The sequence below is a fragment of the Myxocyprinus asiaticus genome, chromosome 5, assembly GCF_019703515.2.
Source record: "Myxocyprinus asiaticus isolate MX2 ecotype Aquarium Trade chromosome 5, UBuf_Myxa_2, whole genome shotgun sequence".
Taxonomy (NCBI): domain Eukaryota; kingdom Metazoa; phylum Chordata; class Actinopteri; order Cypriniformes; family Catostomidae; genus Myxocyprinus; species Myxocyprinus asiaticus.
Window position 1 is genome coordinate 8,249,476 of NC_059348.1, and position 19,808 is coordinate 8,269,283.

At 38.8% G+C, this 19,808-nt stretch overlaps 1 protein-coding gene across 2 annotated transcripts in view; it reads right to left on the reverse strand.

Moving 5' to 3' along the window:
• The window catches only part of LOC127440726 (gastrula zinc finger protein XlCGF57.1-like), a 109,736-nt gene that overhangs the window by 15,256 nt on the left and 74,672 nt on the right, over positions 1-19,808 (reverse strand). The window contains exon 1 of one of the 2 annotated variants that reach the window (XM_051697504.1): positions 6,930-7,027. The exons of the other annotated variant lie outside the window; for it this stretch is intronic. The gene's annotated coding sequence lies outside the window, so the exon portion shown is untranslated. Of the gene's footprint in view, positions 1-6,929; positions 7,028-19,808 lie in introns of those variants that run through there. 2 annotated transcript variants of the gene reach the window in all.

Here is a 19,808-nt window from a genome sequence, read left to right on the forward strand (position 1 = left end):
AACATCTGTTATACATAATTAAACTCAACTTAAAACATCAAATTAACTCAACACAATTTAAGCATCTGTTATACACATAATTACACTCAACTTAAAACATCAAATTAACACAACACAATTTAAACATCTGTTATACATAATTACACAACTTAAAACATCAAATTAACACAACACAATTTAAACATCTGTTATACACATAATTACACTCAACAGTATACAAATAATAACATACACTGTACAGTATACAATATGCTGTTTTTGTTTTTTTTTTGTTTTTTACTATATAGATACACATTATTCAGATAAACATTAAACAATTAAAATATATATAAAATATATATATATATATATAAATATATATATATATATATATATATATATATATATATATATATAGAATGTACAGTATTGTACTGTATTGACATTCAGGCTGTCGGTTGATAGTCAGTTGTTAAGAGAGACATAATATAATAACAGTAATATAATTTATGACAGTCCGGTGTGAGATAAAAGAGTAATAAAGTGCAGGGCTGATGTATTTTGATCGTGGGAGATCAAGAGTTCAGAAGTCTGATTGCTTGGGGGAAGAAGCTATCATGGAGTCGGCTGGTGCGGGTCCTGATGCTGCGATACCGCCTACCTGATGGTAGCAGTGAGAACAGCCCATGGCTCGGGTGGCTGGAGTCTCTGATGATCCTCCGAGCTTTTTTCACACACCGCCTTGTATATATTTCCTGGAGGGAGGGAAGCTCACCTCCGATGATGTGTTTGGCAGTTCGCACCACCCTTTGCAGTGCTTTGCGGTTGTGGGCGGTGCTATTGCCGTACCAGGCGGAGATACAGCCAGTCAGGATGCTCTCCACAGTGCAGGTGTAGAACCGTGTGAGGATGTGGCGGTTCATTCCAAACTTCCTCAGCCGTCTCAGGAAGAAGAGGCGCTGATGAGCCTTCTTCACAACGACTTCAGTGTGGACGGACCATGTGAGTTCCTCAGTGATGTGGACACCCAGGAACTTGAAGCTGCTGACTCTCTCCACTGGTGCTCCATTGATGGTGATGGGGCTGTGTTCTCTGTCTTTTCTTCTGAAGTCCACCACAAGCTCCTTTGTCTTACTGACGTTGAGGGAGAGGTTGTGTTCCTGACACCAGTGTGTCAGAGTGTGCACCTCCTCTCTGTAGGCTGTTTCATCATTGTCAGTGATCAGACCTACCACCGTCATGTCATCAGCAAACTTAATGATGGCATTGGAGTTATGTGTTGCCACACAGTCATGTGTGTACAGGGAATACAGTAGTGGGCTGAGAACACAGCCCTGCGGGGCTCCAGTGTTGAGGGTCAGTGATGAGGAGATGTTGCTGCCTATTCTAACCACCTGGCGTCTGCTTGACAGGAAGTCCAGGATCCAGCTGCACAGCGAGCTGTTTAAGCCCAGAGCCCGGAGTTTCTCATCTAGCTTGGAGGGCACTATGGTGTTGAATGCTGAGCTGTAGTCTACAAACAACATTCTCACATAAGTGTTCTTTTTTTCCAGGTGGGAGAGAGCAGTGTGTATTGTAGATGCAATGGCATCATCAGTGGAGCGGTTGTTGCGGTATGCAAACTGCAGCGGGTCAAGATTGAGTGGTAATACAGAGCAGATGTAATCTCTGATTAGTCTCTCAAAATATTTGCTGATGATGGGGGTCAGAGCAACAGGACGCCAGTCATTTAAACAAGTTATTTTTGATTGTTTTGGAACAGGCACAATGGTGGATGTTTTAAAGCATGTGGGGACTACAGACAAAGAGAGGGAAAGGTTGAAAATGTCCGTAAAAACACCAGCCAGCTGGTTCGCGCACGCTCTGGTGACGCGGCCCGGAATGCCGTCTGGACCCGCGGCTTTGAGGATATTCACCCGTCGGAAGGATCGGGTTACATCCGCTACAGAGACGGAGAGTGAACTAACCTCTGTAGCTTCGGCCGTGAGAGCTCTCTCCGCGAGGGCGGTGTTATTTCCCTCGAAACGAGCATAAAAAGTATTTAGCTCATCCGGTAGAGAGGCAGCGGTGTTCATGGCGGAGTTTTTATTCCCTTTAAAGTCCGTGATGATGTTAATTCCCTGCCACATGCTTCTAGAGTTGGTGGTGTTAAACTGTCCTTCAATCTTGCTCCTGTACTGGCGTTTTGCTGTTTTGATAGTTTTTCGGAGGGCATAACTGGGAGAGAGCAGTATGACTGCTGCTTGGTCCCATGGTGATTATACTTGCATAATATTGTTTGTACAAATTAACGTGGTACCTTCAGGTGTTTGGAAATTGCTCCCAAGGATGAACCAGACTTGTGGAGGTCCACAATTTTTTTTCTGAGATCTTTGCTGATTTCTTTTGATTTCCCCATGATGTCAAACAAAGAGGCACTGAATCTGAAATTAGGCCTTAAAATACATCCACAGGTACACCTCCAACTGACTCCAGTTAGCCTATCAGAAGCTAATTGGCTAATTTGCCTGAAGGCCTGACATAATTTTCTGGAATTTTCAAAGCTGCTTAAAAGGCACAGTTAACATAGCGTATGTAAAGTTCTGACCCACTAGAATTGTGATATAATCAATTAAAAGTGAAACAATCTGTAAACAGTTGTTGGAAAAATTACTTGTGTAATGCACAAAGTAGATGTCCTAAACGACTTGCCAAAACTATAGTTTTCTAATATTAAATATGTGGAGTGGTTCAAAAATTTGTTTTAATGACTTCAACCCAAGTGTATGTAAACTTCTGACTTCAACTGTATATAGAACTGGAACAACTGCCAGCAGGTGGTGAAGCCACCAGAAGTGTTCGAGTGGCCATCTTGGTGTGTCCAAACTCTCATAGAGTGTCAATGACTGACAGTCGAAAACACCCCTGTTTTACCGTCTGCGACCAGCAGATCCAACAGTTGCATTTCGCTCTCTAGTGACAATCATGTTTAATGCTGCTCATTATGGATAATATCCATGATCGCGATGTAGGAGCATTCACCTGCCCCAGTTTTCAGCCTATCAATGCAGCACAACAACCACCAAAGGAAGCAGGAAAACGGTCCACAAGTTTTAATGCAAGTAGAAAAAGCTGTAATATCTGCTTGATTAGGGGGCAATACATCCTTACCCCTCGACTTAAAGTCAGACTGGGATTTCTAAATCACCTTAAATGCCAGGGATTTGCTTGTTTTTATAGTGATGTGCTCTTTGTTGTCATACATGGATACATGTAATAAATACGCATTTGTTTGCCATTTAAATGTAGCGTATCACTTTAATTTGAACCAGCTTTGCTTTGCATGTCTCCCTCTCTGCGCGTGATAGAGGGAGAGAGAGAGAGAGAGAAAAAAATGCACTTTTGTAACTGAAAACTTCGATGTTCACAATAAATAAGTCTGAACATGTCTGTTTGTATCTTACCTCAGTTTCAGTGAACTTGTTTACTGTTTGATAGAGGTGGATAATGTTTGATATAGATACACATAACTCGCTCTGGCATTCAATATACAGGAAAAATTCCCGACTTTAAATAAATAAATAAATATGTAGGATGTTTACGTTGTAGGAATGTACATGCAGATTTCAGATATAAAATTGGTGAACTCGCTGAAATGAGATGATTTCCTATTAAGTCAATAGGGATATTGGAATGTTTGGGCATAGCAATATGACGTCATGAGCAATCCAGTTCTGTATTATATATCAGTGGTCAGAACACTTAAACATTACAAAGAGTTGCATCTCTCAATTCATCATTTAAAAAGCACTAGGGATGTGTAAAAATATAAATTTTCAGATGCATCACAATCTTCATTTGAATGATCTCGATACAGAATTTTGAATCCCAAGATTAATCTTTTACGCTGTCTGCAACCCTCCACTACAATGAGAGGAAATGACTCACCAGTAATTGTGTAGTATAGTGGTGGAGTATTCAGCAGCTAAATGTTTTCAGTGTGTATTGAGAGTAAAAGTTGTTCCGTGTTATACGTGTCCAAAGACGAGATCCACGCGACCCATTTGTCATTGAATAAATGTCTCATTTTAAACCCTTTCTGTTCCCTACAGTCAGTTGTTGATCAAAAACAACAAAAAAGAAACATTTAATTACGATCATGCATGGCACAGATGAGATAAAACTATTCGAGTCTTCTCACGTTAACGCGCTCATTTACAGACATGTCGGCTTTGTTAAAGAGACAGTACCGGTTTTAGCACTGAATAGAATCTGGAAATTTGTATGGATACCCAGCCCTAAAAAGCACCACCGCTAAAAACATTTAACTCACTAGTTGGTTGTTGGGCAACTAGTGGAACATCCTGTCTCATTGTAGGATGTGTCTCTTAAGTCTACATCCCCAATTCCAAAAAAGTTGGGGACAGTATGAAAAATGCTAATAATGAGTGATTTGTAAATTATATTCACCCTTTGCTATATTGAAAGCTCTACAACTACACATTGTATGATGTTCTACCTTGTGAATTTCATTGTTTTTTTTTATTTTATTACGTACAGTAATTTCCAAACAGATGACTGCAACATGCTCCAAAAAAAGTTGAGACAGTTGAGTGTTTTCCACTCTGAAACATCACCATTTGTTCTAATAACACATATTAAGCATTTGGGCACTGAAGACACAAGTTTGGTAAGTTTAGAAAGTGGAATTTTCCCCCATTCATCCATTATGTAGGTCTTTAGCTGCACAATTGTATGGGGTTTTCATTGCCGTATGATGTGCTTCATAATGCACCACACTTTCTCAATTGGAGATAGGTCAGGACTGCAGGCAGGCCAATCTAGCACTCACAATCTCAGTTTACACAGCCATGCACTTGTAATCCAGCCAGTATGTGGTGTGAAGTTGTCCTGCTGGGACATCCCTGGAAAAGATGGTGCTGAATGGCAGTATGTTGCTCCAAAATTTGTACATATCTGTCTGCATTAATGTTGCCCTCACAGATGGTAAGTTACCCATGCCAAGGGCACTTACACACCCCTGGCCCATACAGACACTGGCTTTTCGACCTGACGCTAATAATAGCTTGGATGGTCCTTTGCCTCTTTGGCCTGGAGAACACGACGGCTGTGTTTTTCAAAAACGTTTGGAAATGTGGACACTTTGAACCAAAAAACACAGTTCCACTGTTCTACTTTCCATCTAAGATAAGACTGAGACCAGAGAAGTCGGCAGCGCTTCTGGACAGTGTTGATGTATAGCTTCTGCTTTGCATAGTAAAGTCTTAACTTGAATCTGTGGATGTGGCGGAGAATGGTGTTGACTAACAAATGTTTACTAAAGTTATCCCAAACCCATGTTCATGATAGCCATTACAGATGAATGCAATTTTTTAAGACAGTGACGTCTGAGGGATCAGAGATCACGTGCATTCAGAAGTGGTTTTCGTCTTGCCCTTTACGCACTGAGATTTGACCAGATTCCTTGAATCTTTTAACTATATTGTGCACTGTAGAGGGTGAAATGCTCAAAATCCTTCCAATTTGTCTTTGGGGAACATTGTTCTCAAAGTGTTGGATTATTTGCTTAAGCATCTCTTGGCAAATTGACAAGTCTTGAACGATCCTTGCTCGTGAAGGACTAGGCTGTTTATGGAGGCACCTTAAACAGTATACAGTACTATGACACAACTGCCTCACCTGTTTAACATCGCCTTGTTATTTCAACTCGTCAAATTGTTATTAGTCTTAAACTGCCCCTGTCTCAACTTTTTTGGAGTGTGTTGCAATCATCTGATTTGAAATTACTGTACATTTTCAAGAAAACCTATGAAATTCACAAGGTAAACCATTATATAATGTGTAGTTGCAGTGCTTTAAATATAGCAAAGTGTGAATATAATTTACAAATCACTCCTTCTTGTTTTTATTCAAATTTTTTATAATTTATAATCCCAGCATCCCTACTGACTAATGCATAATTTATTTCAAGTTCACCAGTTCTTTTTTCGCTTCAGTGTCTGTGCAGATGGTTGAAATGGTACATATAAATTGTGGATATAGTGATTAATCTCATGTATAAACAGGATGCAGTGTGAATGTGGTAATTAACCAGTTTTATAGTGCTTCATTTTGTTGGTGTTCAGCACGTTCAACTCCAGCAGCTCAAGCGGGGAAACACACAACATCATACTGGATATAAATCCATATCTAACATCTTCTAACCAGATGTTTCTCTAGATATGTATTCTTCTGTTTATATCTAACACTGTTAATATCTTGCAGGGTTATTTTTATTTCATCATATTTCTGTCAAGAGTGTGCTTTCATAAAATAGTTTGGATTATCTTCATGATGTTCATTAAGGATTAATACTGATTATACAGTATAGATTTTATTTTTTTTTATTTTTTTGGTGGAGGGGATGGTGCCCTTTTTCTTGCTTTGGGCCACTGCCCTTCAATTTGACTGTGCACGTCCCTGCGTACAACAAGAATTAAGACCATTGTTCTCCATAGATGCTCCATAGAGTGCGGTTTCAAATACTTCAGTGCACAATATTTGCTCTTGTATTCCACTGTATTTTGCTATTTCTGCACAAGTAATTTATTTTAATTATCACTGATGTCCTCCTCTTTATGGTAAAATATTGTGTGCACACAATCAGACTCGAGCGTATCGTAAAACTTTCTGATAGACCTACTGGTCTTTATTATATTGATTTATGCTCATTTCTTTACAAGTTTGCAGCACTTGTGAGCTTGACATCTCTTATCTCCAGAACAAAATCCTATATTGCCTAATCCAATTAAGTCTTAAGAATAAAGTCTACAACAGGCCAGTCATACGCAAAAAAGAACAATCCTGCACCAAACAAACATTTCCAATCCCCAGCAGATTTACAAGATCTGGAGAAATAAAGATTAAACAATAAAAAGTATCTATACAAGCATATTTAAATATCAACTTACATAAGTGATGAACAAATGAATTTCCTCAATCAGGACTTTAGATGGATTGACAAAATCAGTATGAACATACAACAATCCTCCTCCTCCTCCTTCTTCTTTGGTGTTTATTGACGTTTGGCAAACCAGTTTATAGGTGCATTACTACCACCGATTGGACTGGAGTGTGTTACAGGATTACACAGGAGAAGGAAAAAAAAACATCCTATATTCTTTTAACTAATTCAGTTTCTTTCATAAACTTAATAAAGTCATCATATATCTTTCCAGCTGTTTTCCCTAAGAGACCTGATAAAGAAAAGTCATGATGTTTTGCCTTCCTTAGTGACTGAAGAAGGTGATATCTCTCAGTATTATATTTCCTACAGTGAAATAGTACATGATCGACAGTTTCTGGTTGGCTACAGTATGTGCATTTCCCAGTTGGGTGCTTGCCTATTTTATACAATGTATTATTAAGCCAGTATGACCTATTCTCAGACAAGTGATGATATTTTCTTCCCTTCGATTCCTGCCCTCCATCCTCCCAGCACCAACATGTTTTTGTATATTATATAAATGTATTCCGATTTCATTGCCATCCCAATATTTCTGCCATACTGATTTTTTTAAGCATGACGTCATCATGCACACCATTTTTATCGATAAAGGCCATTTGAATGGATACAGGTAGAAGACTTGTTTTCACTTTGTCGATAACAAAACAGTGCGAAAAGTGGATGGAAACTAGGTTAATGTTGAATCAACATTCAATATTTGGTCAGTACATCAGTATGTTATTAAGGTTGAAAAAAGAACATCAATTCAACGTCGAAATGAGGTTGACTCATTAACATTTACCGTCGACCCATTTGGTCAAAATCATAACGTTTGTTCTATGTTTAAACATGGGCTGTGTCTCATTTGGAAGGCTGCATGCTAGGTAGGGACACGTCCTTTGAAGGCTGCAGTATACCGAGCGTCCTCTTTAAACAAGCCTCGTTTAAACGAGACGGCCTTCGTAGGACAAACGGAAACGGAACGTAACATGGTTGCTATGACAGCACACCACTCTTTAACAAGCAGGAAAATTTCGAGTGAGAAGGGAACAAAGTCCCTTTAGAAGGGAATGTATGAGGTACATTTTAGGAGAGTTATAATCATGTAAAGAGAAAAGAAAATAGATTTTACATGTGTACTTTTAGTGTAATAGTTTATTTTAATTATATATTAATATAATTACACATATTATATACTCTGCACTCATCTACTGAGGGACTTCAACTTGGAAATTAACATTCCTTGCATCTGAACATCATATTTACGGGCAAATTGGCATCATTTTATTTTTAGACATTTCCGTTGAAGCAAATAATTGTGGGTTGTGAGTGCTCATGAAGGATACACCTCATACATCCTCCGAATTCCCGTGAAAGAAGGTCGCATTCTAAGGCTGCATTCGAAGTGTCCTACTCGCTTTTCTGAAACGAGACAGCCTCGATGACGTACATGGCCGACAAATGCGACCTCCGGAAGACGAGTTCTGCATGTGCAGCATTTAAATCTACAATGGACCAATTTTCAGAGGACGCATTGCTAGAAAAATGTAAGCATAAATGTATTATTCTTCATCATTTTACACAATGGTTTGTGTTGAATATCACTTTAGATTTGAATTGTTTTATCCTTCAGTGTTTTAAAAAACATTCCACCTTTGTAATTTTGTAATAAAATGTAATTACATTTCCATACTGCCAGTAGTAACTGAAGTAAATTTAGATAATTCACAATGTTGGACTCAATTCAGTTATTATAGATTGTCAACTTCAACATAATACATTTCACTCATATTTTCTAAACTTTAACTTTCGTTTAATGTCCTATGACGCACACGCAAGCCTGCAGTGATGCCATGCATGCCATACTGAGTAAATGATACACAAGGTGAATAGAAATGTCATTACCTTCTCAAAGACTGTGTTTTAAGTTTAGGGACAAAAACTTGTGGCAGTGTCTGCACTAATGTGCACCACAGAGGTTCAACTGAGTATGGCAAGTAATATAAATTATCATATGAATTATGCTGGGAAGTAGTTGGTGTCTTTTGTATTTTATACTAATTAAATATGATGATTTTAAGATGACGATTAGTGAGTGGACTGGTAATAATACTGTTTAATAATGTCACTTGTACATATTTCTCTATTTCAGAGAGACATGTGCAGTGCCTTACCCCCGTTTCATTTGCTCTTTTTTTAGGGATTGTCTTTGCAGTAAATCCACCACAAAGAGGCTCCACTACAGAAGACAGTGGTATTTTCTTTGAGTATTGTATTGTAATGCCAAATATCTCAAAATAATGTTTGATATACTGTAGGGTGGAGTTAAAATAGAATGACCTGTTATTTCTGTATAATTCTTGAATTTACATTGAGACTTGATTTTATTACGGAATGACCCACTGTTGAAATGCAGTTTCACTGTGATTGGTGCCTTTTCTTTTACCTTTAGGGAGGAACTCCTCAACAGTTACATCACAGCACAATGAATGGTAAAGGCTTTCTTATCATTGATTACAATTTTCCACCTTTGCAGCTTTTTATCTTACCAAAGGGGGGTTGCAAATGCACAGTCTCAGTCTCAGATGGCATGCCCACAGTCTGTGTACTAACCATCTGATGCTTATAGCACACAAAACTGGAAACGCTTTCTCAACCAAATCTGATTGGCTGACTTCTACAGGATTTCTGAAAGCTTAGTTTGTGCTGGTCCAGGTGGAAGCACGAGTCGAGTTCACAAGGTTCTGTGTTAATAAAATGAACGCTTTTGAGGACTAAATAATCACAGAATTTGCCCAAGTTTGCCAGGTTAGTCGCATCAACACTTTTTTGAAGATATTCAGCATTTGGTTTGAGGCACATAGCAGAAAGTAAAGTGGATATCCATGAGCAGAGCTGTATATTCTGCTTTGTTTATTTAGTTATGTCTGTGAAATACTCTGTAATGAGGTTCTGTGTTGTACTTACACTCACTACGCATTTTCCTGTGTGTTTCCTATGCAATCCCTCGCGGAGACTCACGCGCCATTATATAAATTATTTATTAATTATTTATGCCGGTTTTTTATTAATATATGAGCCATCTCCGATAACCCCTCCCCTAAACATCACATAATGATAAAACCGGCTGTGACTGGTTGCTTTACATGTCAGTTAGATGGCTTTTCCTGCCTAAGTGGGTGGTTCTTTGCCAATGATAGCTGCGATAGACCCCAGACCTTTGCTGTTTAAGTCAAAGGTCTGGCTATGCGAGACTAGCAAATGCATGGATGAAGCATACATGGTGCAGAACAGAGATGCTGCGGTGTGAGACTTTGACCGTTAGATTACGGTCTAAGAAAAAATTGTGGTTAACTGGTTTTAAAATTATTTGCAAACGTCCTATTTATGGAACAGCACTGAGGCAAAAAAATGAATATCATATCACAACTGAATGTGTAAGTGGATGCATTTCTTAGGGATATATGGACTCTAAGCACAGCCATACAAAAGGAAAACTGCTAAATACACAATAAATAAATAGAAGGTATTTATTAAGAGACGCAACACCACTTATCTGTATCCCAGGTGCAAATTGAGCTTCAATATAACTGGAGTACTTTGAGTTGCTTCAGAGCTGCATAACTGTAAGATTATTGTGGATGCACAACATGTAGTTTATGGCATACAACATTTTTGTCTTCTGCAGTTTATTAAAGCGATCCACTGTCTGTTAGACACCCCACTATAAAGAATTGACAACAGACTCCATAAAAATACTGTCCTTTAATCTGTACACAAAATCTCACAAATAAACCTGTGGACTATGCACAATAACGGGAACATTGCTTAAAGCAGGCTATTTAAAGTCCAATAATGATTAAAAATTACATTTATTGCTGAATGCGTTGAATTAGTACTCAAGCAATGCTTTAAATAATGAGGATGATTTAATACGCAACTACTCAAATTTGACACACTGATAGTATCTACACGTAAATGTATACTGTGCACTGTCAGCATGCTTAAACATTACAAAAAGTAGCTTTTCAAGGGACACGTGTCTGATAGATAGAATTACTCTATCATGTTTTGGAGTTTGTGTGAAGTAGCCCCAGTTTCATGCAAATTAAAAGTTCACGTTCAGTCCGCGGCACCTGAACAAGAACCACGCGGTCGCCGTCTGCACAGAAATTTGGCCAACGTACTCCCTGCTCCTTGCTATAGTCTCAAGTGCTGTATCACTCAGGATACAAAAACCTTTGTAGGGTTTTATAGGCATCAGAGAGTTGTTACAGTACTGGGAATACTCCTGTGACCACATAAGATTTGATACTGAAGTGAGTCATATGGCAATATTTGAATTGCATTGTTTTTTTGTTTTTTTTTATTGCAGGTCTTCTGTTTTTCTGTGAGCCCCAGTTCAAGACAGAGAACATACAAATGTTGGCCTTAACCAGTGTCAACCTAGACAGACGTCTATTCCAGTCCTGCTTACACCACACAAGACTCTTTTCTGCTTTTATATGGATGACTGTCTACTTGCAAGTTTTCTTCCAAATTAGATGTATGCAAATATAACAAACTGAATATTGCAAGAGCAAAGAACTTGATCCTGTTGCAGAGAATCCCTTACGTTAAAGGGATAGTTCACCCAAAAATCAAATTCTCTCATCATTTACTCTCATGCCATCCCAGATGTGTGACTTTTTCCTTTTGCAGTACACAAACAACATGTTTTAGAAGAATATCTCAGCTCTGTAGGTCCATACAATGCAAGATAATGGTGGCCAGAACTTTGAAGCTCCAAAAAGCAGGTAAAGGCATCTGAGTCCTGTGGTTTAATCCATATCTTCTGAAGTGATCCAGTTGGTTTTGGGTGAGAACAGGCCAATATATAACTCCTTTTTCACTGTACATCTTGCCATTGCAGTCTCTGTGCATGATCATGATTTCTACATTAATTACACTTCCTAGTGCTTGACGCATACACAGAGTGCTAGATGGTGCTAGGAAGTGTAATCGAGCTTGAAATCATGATTGCTAAGGAGTCTGCTGATGTGATTTATAATGAAAAAGGAATAAATATTTTGGTCTCTACCATGGTTTTACTTTAGTGATATTGTAGTAAACATGACATTAGTAACCATGGTAAATCTTGTGGTAATGTTTTTCATATACCATAGTTAAACAATCTTTTCTGTAGTAAAACAAGGTTTAATTTTCATAACGGTTAAATTTCTTTTTTCAGCAGTAACGATAGTTTAATTATGGTAATATTACCAGAGGAATCACAAAATTCTAATTTTATACTACCATACTTTTCATTGTCCTGTGTTATTACAATGGTTTTACTACAAATACCATTTGTAACAGAGATAGTATTCTCAGGGCAAATGGAGGAGTCAGGAGGCAGCGAAAACAGTCAACGTGAGTACTTTATTACTCTTCTACTTTGTTCACAAAACTCAAACAAAAAGGGCACTCTGTGGCCAAATAATCACACACAAGTGAGTCAATCAATTGGGTTGTACACACACAGAAAGAGTTTCTCTCTGGTCCCTCCTTTTTCTACCGACTGATGCACTTTGTCAGCCTTTTCAGATCTCCCTCCGCCATCACTATAACAAGAGACAGGTGTTAATGATAATGACAGCCCAGGTGATAAGCCTTACTGCTCTACCCCGCAGACAGACACACGACCACGCCCCCATTCCCACACCATTGTTCAACTATGGTTACTGTACTAAAACCACGTTTGTTTTTTTGTTTTTTTTTGCGACGGAGTGCAAAATATTCCAAGGGGAAAAAAATGTCTCCCTCTCTGTCCTCTTAAGGGGCTTCATATGTTCCAAAACACAAAAGAAGGTATTGTAATATTTAATTTCTGAGAATTTCTGACTGAGAATGTCAGTCCCTAATGTTCTGCCTTATCTCCTTTTGTTTCACAGAATAAATGTCTACAGTTCAGAACAACATGAGGGTGTGTATATGATGGCTGCATTTTAATTTTATGGATGAGCTAACTCTTAAATCTGTAACATTGACACTAGCTTTAAATTAGCCTATAATTTGTTATTATACATTCATTTGTGAATGCAACAGTGTGAAGACATTTGTTTCAATAAATGACTTAAAGGGGACCTATTATGCAAAATTCACTTTTACATGGTGTTTGAACATAAATGTGAGTCAGCAGTGTGTGTACACAACCACCCTACAATGTTAAAAGTCCACCCACTCCTCTTTCTTATATTTCTATTAATCAAAACCAGTGTCTCAAAATGATTGGTTTTCATTTCTGCTCTAAAGTAACGTCACTTTAGAGCAGGCCTCGCCCACGACTGGTGACGGACTCCACCCTATTATCATAGATCCTCCCCCGAGTGTTCTACACACAGTCCGCCATTTTATTTTGCGCTGGAGGGTGGGAAGAATAATGTCTCAGCTACGTAAGCGTCATACGTGTTCTGTTGTTGGCTGTAAAAGTAAACATAAGAGTCTTCATATACTCCCAGCATCAGAGCCACTGAAGACGCAGTAGACAAGTTTTGTTTTTGAAGAAAATGTGCCCCAAAACATAAAAAAATTCGTTTATGTTTAGATTATTTTACACTGGACTGCTTTGTGAATGAGGATCAATATTGTGAAGGTTGCATGGGAAAGGATGAGTCGGAAAGCTCAGACACCGCAAAGTAAGGCTTTTATTTTCAGTAACTGAATGTGCTGTGTGTTTAGTGAAGAGTAAATATATAGGCTGATTTATTCATTTTTAAGTATTCAGGATTTTAAATACAAAAGTAGAAAATATATATTGACGTTTCACCCCACTGAAATCAATGTTGTTTCAATGGCATGTAAGCAAACCAATTAGATAGATTATACACAAAAACTGTGTTGATTCTATGACGTCGTTTCACCCAACTGAAATCAACGTAGTTTCAACGTAAGTTAAGCAAACCAATTAGATCGATTTTATGTTAGTTTTCAATGGTGTGAATGACTTTGATGAGCAAAAAATGTAGAATCAACGTCCGAGATCAACGTAGTTTCGATGCCGTGAGAGACATCGATTCTACGTTTATTCTACGTCAGTTTGCTATCTGGGTGGTTACTGCTTATCTGTCTCTTTTGCACTTTATCCTCGTGCGACCCCATGCCCTTTGGCGCAAACATTGTGTTTTAGCTTCACTATACACAACGCAAAATTTACATTTATTTATACCGACTGATCTCAGTTCAGAAGACTCTGGGCTGTCAGTAAAGTGTTAAAATTTTGACGCACAGAGTCATGTGACAAAACAACATCGCGCTGATCACAGCAGAGTTTGCCTTGAGGAGAAACTCCAAGAAAACTACATCTGGTTAGAAACCTAATTTAGTTTTTACATTGGAGCCTATTTGAATCAATCTGATAAGCCATTTTTAAAATGATCGTAAAATGCCACGCTGTTAAACACAATGACCACTATAGTGGACAATAGTGCAAGTTTTTCATAACAAATCCTAATGTATATTTACTGTGCATAATCACACTGAGAAATACAAATTTTGCTTTCAGAGGCTATATTTTATTGGCTGCAGATGATGTTTGGACCATTCAACATGGTTGGCAGACATGGGACAATTGTAATCAGTACATAGATTCAGATATTTTATTTTAACATGGTTGGCACTTATTGGATGATGCTGGCTATTACTTTGAATCAGAATAATTTATGCTGATTTCTGATTGGTTAAATGCTTCAGTGCTGGCTATCAATTGTTTGTTTGACCGTGCAAAGAGAGAATGTTGAGATTTTGTTGCCAAAGTAGAATTTTTTTATTTTAAACAAGTCAAATCATTTTTATTTGTGGTTTTCTCAATTCACATTGTTCCAAAGCAGCTTTACAGAAAATCAGCTGTAATGTCTTTAACGCAGTGGCGAATTCTCAGGGCCAGCAAAGCCTTCTCTGCTGGCCTAACATGCCAAATAAATAAATATTTTTCATCCTTTCATTCTCAATCACCTTTTTGCCTAAGTATTTTTAATCGCTTTCCACTTTTGCTAGAAGTTTATATGGAATCATTAAAGAATGGAAAGCTTTCACCAACCATGACACAAACCCGGATTAGTCTGATTCTTAAAAAGGACACAGATCGAGAGCGCAAGCGTTACCGTCCAATTTCCCTGATCCAGCTAGACGTAAAAATATTGGCAACAATTTTGGCTAACCGATTGAGTCAAGTTATGATATCTCTTATACATATAGATCAGGTGGGGTTTATTCAGGGCCGTAACTCTTCTGATAACATTAGGTGTTTCATTAATGTCTTGTGGGCAGTGGCGAACGACCAGACTCTGGTCGCTGCCATCTCGCTTGACACCGAAAAAGCCTTTGATATGGTAGAATGGGATTATCTTTTTAAGATTTTGGAAAGGAACAGATTCGGGAATACTTTTATTGGGTGGATTAAGTTACTTTTTAGACATCCGGTAGCGGCAGTACAAACAAATGGATTAATTTCAGATTATTTTACTCTGGATAGGGGCACCCGGCAGGGTTGCCCTCGTTCCCCATTATTGTTCTGTCTTGCCCTGGAACCATTAGCAGCCACAATAAGAAAGGAGGATGACTTTCCAGGGGTGATGTCGGGAGGTGTGGCGCATAAGCTTTTGCTTAACGCAGATGATATTTTATTATTTGTCTCCGACCCTGCTAGATCTATGCCTTGCCTGCACAGAATTATTCATTCCTTTTCTAAATTCTCAGGATACAGAGTTAATTGGTCTAAATCCGAAGCTTTGGCTCTGACAGCACACTGCCCGTTAACGGCTTTTCAACCAGGTGCCTTCCAGTGGCCCAAACAGGGCATTAAGTATTTGGCTATTTTATTCCCAGCAAATTAATTTTGTCCCTTTAATAAAAAGGTTTTCGAGCAATGTGGGCAGGTGACGGGCAGAGTGTGTGCGAACCAACTTGCTGGTGTTTTTACGGACATTTTCATCCTCTTCCTCTCCTTGTCTGTGGTCCCCACATGCTTTAAGACGTCCACCATTGTGCCTGTACCAAAGCAGTCCAAAATCACTTGCTTAAATGGCTGCCATCCTGTTGCTCTGACCCCCATCATCAGCAAATGCTTTGAGAGGCTAATCAGAGATTACATCTGCTCTGTGCTGCCTGCCTCACTGGACTCACTGCAGTTTGCTTACCGCAACAACCGCTCCACTGATGATGCCATTGCATCAACACTACACACTGCTCTCTCCCACCTGGAAAAAAGGAACACATATGTGAGAATGCTGTTTGTAGACTACAGCTCAGCATTCAACACCATAGTGCCCTCCAAGCTTGATGAGAAACTCTGGGCTCTGGGCTTAAACAGCTCACTGTGCAGCTGGATCCTGGACTTCCTGTCAAGCAGATGCCAGGTGGTTAGAATGGGCAGCAACATCTCATCACTGACCCTCAACATGGAGCCCTGCAGGGCTGTGTTCTCAGCCCACTCCTGTATTCCCTGTACACACATGACTGTGTGGCAACACATAGCTCCAATGCCATCATTAAGTTTGCTGATGATACGACGGTGGTAGATCTGATCACTGACAATGATGACACAGCCTACAGAGAGGAGGTGCACACCCTGACACACTGGTGTCAGGAGCACAGCCTCCCCCTCAATGTCATCAAGACCAAGGAGCTTGTGGTGGACTTCAGGAGAAACACAGCCCCATCACCATCAATGGAGCACCGTTGGAGAGAGTCAGCAGCTTCAAGTTCCTCGGTGTCCACATCACTGAGGAACTCACATGGTCCATCCACACTGAGGCCGTTGTGAAGAAGGCTCACCAGTGCCTGTTCTTCCTGAGACAGCTGAGGAAGTTTGGAATGAACCACCACATCCTCACATGGTTCTACACCAGCACTGTAGAGAGCATCCTGACTGGCTGCATCACTGCCTGGTATGGCAACAGCACCACCCTCAACCGCAAAGCCCTGCAAAGGGTGGTGCGAACTGCCAGACACATCATTGGAGGTGAGCTTCCCTCCCTCCAGGACATCTATACCAGGCGGTGTGTGAAAAAAGCTTGGAGGATCATCAGAGACTCCAGCCACCTGAACCATGGGTGGCTCTCACTGCTACCATCAGGCAGGCGGTATCGCAGCATCAGGACCCGCACCAGCCGACTTCATGACAGCTTCTTCCCCCAAGCAATCAGAATTTTGAACTCTTGATCTCTCACGATACATATATCAGCACCGCACTTTATTAGCCTCAGACTGGACTCACATTTTATACTTCTCTTAATAACACACTGGCAAATAACTATCAACTAACAGCTATTTTTATTATATACAGTCAGTCTTCTTATTTTGTGTATACTGTACATTGTATATTATTAGGTGTATATTGTATATTGTGTTGTGTAACAAGATGTGTAAACTGTGTTATGTGTAAATCAGGTGTTTATTGTAATTGTCATACTGCTATGTTGCTTGGAACTGCACCCAAGACTTTAACCCACTGTTGCACTTGTGTATATGGTTGAGTGACAATAAAGGGATTTGATTTGATTTAACCTGCTGGCGATGCTAATCAGAAGATGGGGACACAACTTATGTTTTTTGGTGGTGTGATAAGATCCAAGAATTTTGGTTGAGGGTTCAGAGTATTATGTGTGATGTATTGGGTACTCAAATTTCATCTTGCCCCAGACTCTGTATTTTAGGCGGTGGGGCAGTCATTGATGTAGGGGATAAATGCATGAAGAATTGGGTCCTGGCCAGTGTTATGATCGGCAGACAGGTCATCCTTTGGGGATGGAAGTCGGCTGGAGCACCCTCGTTTCGTGAGTGGTATGCGGAGATGGGCAGGGTAGCGGCATTTGAAGAATTGTCATATAGAAGGCTAGGCAACATAAATTTGTTCATTAAGAAATGGGGCTGAAATGGCAGCTATTTAACCTTTTTAGAAGGCTCTCGGAGAGGGGCAGTGGAGAGAGATTTGTTGTTTAAAATGTGTTGCAACCTTTTTTTTATTTTTATTTTTTTATGTATACAGGTGCATCTCAATAAATTAGAATGTCATGGAAAAGTTCATTTATTTCAGTAATTCAACTCAAATTGTGAAACTCGTGTATTAAATAAATTCAATGCACACAGACTGAAGTAGTTTAAGTCTTTGGTTCTTTTAATTGTGATGATTTTGGCTCACATTTAACAAAAACCCATTGTCAGTTCCAAATATCCTATGTTTTTTTTTATTTGTTATATGGAATCAATAAAAGTTGTTAATAAAAAAAAAAAAAAAAAAAAAAAAAAACATCACATTTTATAATCCTTGTTAAAAATATAAAATATGGGCTAGTCTATCAGCACATTAAAAGAAAGCACAGGTTTAGAGTCTTAACAGTTTTTTGAAGTCACAATTGTTTGAATATGCGGTCTAATGATGCTCGCTCATAAAGTCTGTGCATACGTATGTATAAAAATACTCACAAATGATAATTATATCTAATGAACTGTGAATTAATAAATGCAAACAAATAACTCTCCAATGCTCGGATGTCCTTGTGAATGCTGAATGCTGCAGTAAAGTATTTACCATGCGTCTCCATTGCAACATTTAGCCAGAAAATAAATGTGGTGTTTGTTGTTCTTCTTTCTCCTCTTTTTTTATTCATTTATTTATTTATTTTTATGGCTGTTGGCAAAACAATCTTAACTTGCCTCCAACTTAATGGTCATTACATTGGGAGAAATTCAGCTCTGACCTGTTGAAATTCTATGGTTATTGCGCCCCTTAGCGGTTTAGAACTGCTAATGTCTCATTCACGCAATGATTGCGGCGGTAGAATGCCTATATTGAATGGATACCCACTGTTTGTCCCATACATACAGATTCTGAATGTAAAAATATTTCAACACAAAACTGGACTGCTGTCATTCAGCTTTAAAACAAACTGTTGATCTTATCTTTTAATGGTCATATCCAAGTGCCCTCGATAGATGAAGTCTTGATTACATTTTAGCTGTCTCTGGGCCCCCAATGTCCAGTCCAGTTTTGAAGAGACTATTTCTCTTTTTTTTTTTTCTTTACAAAGTTCTATTACTGCCACCATGGCAAGTTCTAAAAAAATATTTAAGAAAAGACACATAATTTCCTAGCCATATACAGCAACAACTGACACCATGCAAGCTACTGTACATATTATTATCCGGTCCTCTTGGAACTTTGAGTACCCCTGCCCTATGCCACCATAATTACAAAATGCACAAGGAGTCAAATCATAATACATTATCTGCTGGGAGTGCTAGTACTCAGTCATAGGGCACTTTTCCAATACCTTTTTCCAAACAGTTTTGCAAGCTATGAAAGGCCAAATTGCTCACTTCAGAATACTAAAAGAGCATGAACATTTGATTAAAAAAATCTTTTAAAAACCGATTAAAGCTAATCAGTGTGCACTTCTATCAATGAGTGCATTTACATGCACGTTCTTACACTGATTAAGCTAAATAAGCCAACAACACATGTGGTCACGTAAACGCAATAAATGGTGTTCCTTTATCAGTGTAATGTCATAAAAGGCGTAAGAATAAACCAGTCGACATAGGTAGATTTTTGCCCAATAGTCCGATTTCGCTTTTCGCCTTATCCAGTGCACGCACGTGTTATGTGCATGCTGCTTCACAGTTTCACATCAAAAGCACTGAACACCACGATCATTTAAAATGTAATGTAAATACAGTTTTCTTGCTTTGTCGAGTTTTTTAAATAAGCTGATTTTTGGGAGTAATCAGCATATTGGTGTGCATGTTAATGGGCTCATTAAATCACACTCCGATATAATTGGCATGACATATGTATGCCAATTATATC